The sequence below is a fragment of the Gorilla gorilla genome, chromosome 1, assembly GCF_029281585.2.
Source record: "Gorilla gorilla gorilla isolate KB3781 chromosome 1, NHGRI_mGorGor1-v2.1_pri, whole genome shotgun sequence".
NCBI classification, from domain to species: Eukaryota; Metazoa; Chordata; class Mammalia; order Primates; family Hominidae; genus Gorilla; species Gorilla gorilla.
The window spans coordinates 106234558-106238282 of record NC_073224.2 but is presented as its reverse complement, the minus strand read 5'-3'; the positions used below and the strand labels follow the sequence as shown (position 1 = coordinate 106238282).

Genomic DNA, 3725 nt, shown 5'->3' with positions numbered 1-3725 from the left:
GCCTGTAATCCCAGCTACTCGGGAGGCTGAGGCAGGAGAATTGCTTGAACCTGGGAGGCAGAGGTTGCAGTGAGCCAAGATCGCGCCATTGCACTCCAGTCTGGGCAACAAGAGCAAAACTCTGTCTCAATAACTAACTAAATAAATAAATAAAAATAAAGTGTCAGGGCCTGGTGGCTTACACCTATTATCCCAGCACTTTGGGACGCTGAGACAGGAGAATCAATTGCGTTCAGGATTTTTTTTTTTTTTTTTTTTTCTGAGATGGAGTCAGTTCCTGTCGCCCAAGCTGGAGAGCAGTGATGCGATCTCGGCTCACTGCAACCTCCACCTCCTGGGGTCAAGCGATTCACCTGAGGCCAGGATCTTGAGATGCTGTGTGCCTGTAGTCCTAGCTACTTGAGAGAGACTAAGATGGGAGGATCTTTTGAGCCTAGGAGTTCAAGGCTACAGTGAGCTATGATCTCACCCATGTATACCAGCCTGTGTGACAGAGCAAGATCCTGTCTCTAAAAAATAACTTAGGAGAGACAACAAAAATATGGGCAAAATAAGGAGTTAAAATGGAGGACAATACAAATGGTATATACATACATGCCCATACACATATACCTATAATCTCTACACACGCATGTATGTATATGCATGTATGTGTAACTTTTGCTTATCTTTCATGCTGGCAAAAATGTAAATGACCAGGCCAGGTGCGGTGGCTCATGCCTGTAATCCCTGTACTTTGGGAGGCCGAGGCAGGCGGATCAACTGAGGTCAGGAGTTCGAGACCAGCCTGGATAACATACAGTGAAACCTTGTCTCTACTAAAAAATACAAAAATTAGCTGGGCATGGTGGCGTGCACCTGTAATCTCAGCTACTCAGGGGGCTGAGGCAGGAGAATTGCTTGAACCCAGGAGGTGGAGGTTGCAGTGAGCCAAGATCATGCCACTGTAGTCCAGCCTGGGTGACAGAGTGAGATTCTGTCTCTAAAATAATAATAATAATAAATTAAATGACCACTCATATCTAATATCAAGTATTAGAAAAGTATGGGCAAATGGCCTATGGCGGTCTTACAAGGTTGGTGGGAATATAAATCAATTTAGGGCAATCTGTAAGTACATATTACAATTTTTTTTCAACAGTGTAAGGAGGTTTTTGTTTGTTTTTTTGTTTTGTTTTGTTTTGTTTTTGAGATAGATTCTTGCTCTGTTGCCAGGCTGGAGTGCAATGCCATGATCTTGGCTCACTGCAACCTCCGCCTCCTGGGTTCAAGCGATTCTCCTGCCTCAGCCTCCCAAGCAGCTGGGACTACAGGCGCCTGCAACCACGCCCAGCTAATTTTTGTATTTGTAGTAGAGACAGGGTTTCACCATGTTGACCAGGATGGCTTCAATCTCTTGACCTTGTGATCTGCCTGCCTTGGCCTCCCAAAGTGCTGGGATTACAGATATGAGCCACTGCACCCGGCTGTAAATAGTTTTTAAATTGTGGATATGTAACAATAGACAAAATTATTTAAAGTCAATAAATTTTTATTCAAGGAATTCCATGTTGCAATTTCTTCCACTGTCCATCAAGGTCACTTTAGATCCTCTAAAGAGCTGGAGTCAAAAGATTTATCTTCAAGTTAGCCTTTTTAATGAAACTGATCCAGTTGTCCTGTCAGCCCATAATTACTTTGGCTTCCTGTCGTCTCCTTTTAATATGGATATACTGATGAAGACTTCAAAATTCACCAAGAATCTTTGGGATCTAATTTCTTCAACCAATTTACTTTAGGGTCCTTTATACTGTAGGTGGTGGGGATCTGCCAGGTTATCAATTTGACACCTTAAGCCATCTCAAGAATAGTACAGATGTGTGGAATATGCCAATACCTTTAACTCCAGACATCATGTTCTCAAGATAAAAGCTTTTAAAACAAAAAGCCATCGTATGTCTCGTCAACATGAAATTGGAATGCAAAATTAATACTGCTGAGGATTTCCCTCATATCCCATGCTGTTTAACTACCTATTCTACAGTCCTAGAATCGATCTTTTTTTTAAGAGACAAGGTCTTTGTTACGAAGGCTGGAGTAGAGTGGTGCCATCAAAGCTCAGTGCAGCCTCCAACTCCTGGGCTCAATCCTTTTGCCTCAGCCTCCCCTTCCTGAGTAGCTGCAACTACAGGCACACGCCCCAATACCCAGCTAATTTTTAAATTTTTGTGGAGATGAGGTGTTTGTTACTTTCTTGCCCAGGCTGGTCTTGAACTCCTGGTTTCAAGCAATACACCCACCTCAGTGTGGGGATTGCAGACTTGAGCCACTGCGCCTGGCCTGGAACCAACCTTTATGGCTATCAATACTCCCATCAGTTAACTGTCTCAGGTATCATAATATCCCTTCTTATATGTATCAAAACTCATACTGAACAATGAGTTCTGGGTTGCAAAAAGTACATATTAAAATTTTAAATGCCGGGCGTGGTGGCTCACACCTGTAATTCCAGAACTTTGGGAGGCCGAGGAGGGCAGATCACGAGGTCAGGAATTTGAGACAGCCTGGCCAATATGGTGAAACCCTGTCTGTATTAAAAATACAAAAATTAGCTGGGCATGGTGGCACGTGCCTGTAGGCCCAGCTACTCGGAGGCTGAGGCAGAAGAATCGCTTGAATCCGGGAGGCAGAGGTTGCATTGAGCCAGAATCCGGGAGGTGGAGGTTGCATTGAGCCAAGATTGCGTCACTGTACTCCAGCCTGGGCAACAGAGCAATACTCTGTCCCTTTAAAAAGAAAAAAAATTTTTAAATGTGCATACCCTGTGATCCAGCAACTTTCAATATTTACCGTAGAGAGGCCAGGTGCAGTGGCTCATGCCTGTAATCCCAGCACTTTGGGAGGCTGAGGTGGGTGGATTACCTGAGGTCAGGAGTTTGAGACCAGCCTGGCTAACATGATGAAACCCTGTCTCTACAAAAAAATTAAAAAATTAGCCGGGCGTGGTGTTGCATGCCTGTAATCCCAGCTACTCAGGAGGCTGAGGCAGGAGAATCGCTTGAACCTGGGAGGTTGAGGTAGCAATGAGCCGAGATTATGCCATTGCACTCCAGCCTGGGCGACAAGAGCAAAACTTTGTCTAAAATAAAATAAAACAATATTATATATATATATATTTATAATATATTTATATATATATTTATAATATATTTATATATATATTTATATTTTACCCTAGAGAAATACTCCCATATAGCACTAAGAGGCATAAAGAATTTTCACTGAAACATTGTAATAGTTTGCTACAATTGGAAACAATCTATATGTCCAACAACAGAATGGTTAAGTAAGCTGTGATACATTCATACTATAGGATACAATATAACAGTTCTTATGAATGAGACATCTTTATATGTATTGAGATGCAAGTTCTCTGAAACATGTTAAGGGTAAAAAGAAGATCTGGAATAATACAAACCATGTGATACTTTTTTTTTTTTTTTTTTTTTTGAGACAGGGTCTGGCTCTATTGCCCAGGCTGGAATCCAGTGGCACTATCATGGCTCATTGCAGCCTTGACCTCCAGGGCTCAAGCAATCTTCCCACCTCAGCCTCCCTGTAGCTGGGACTACAAGTGTGTGCCACCACACCCGGCTATTTTTTAGTTTTTGTAGACACAAAACTATGTTACCCAGGATGGTCTCAAACTCCTGGCCTTGAGTGATTTTCCTGCCTTAGCCTCCCAA

At 42.7% G+C, this 3725-nt stretch overlaps 1 pseudogene; it reads right to left on the bottom strand.

Annotated features, from left to right (window-relative positions):
* Positions 1–2377: 2377 nt before the first annotated feature.
* On the bottom strand, positions 2378–2458 carry LOC115932369 (uncharacterized; annotated as a pseudogene).
* Positions 2459–3725: the final 1267 nt, after the last annotated feature.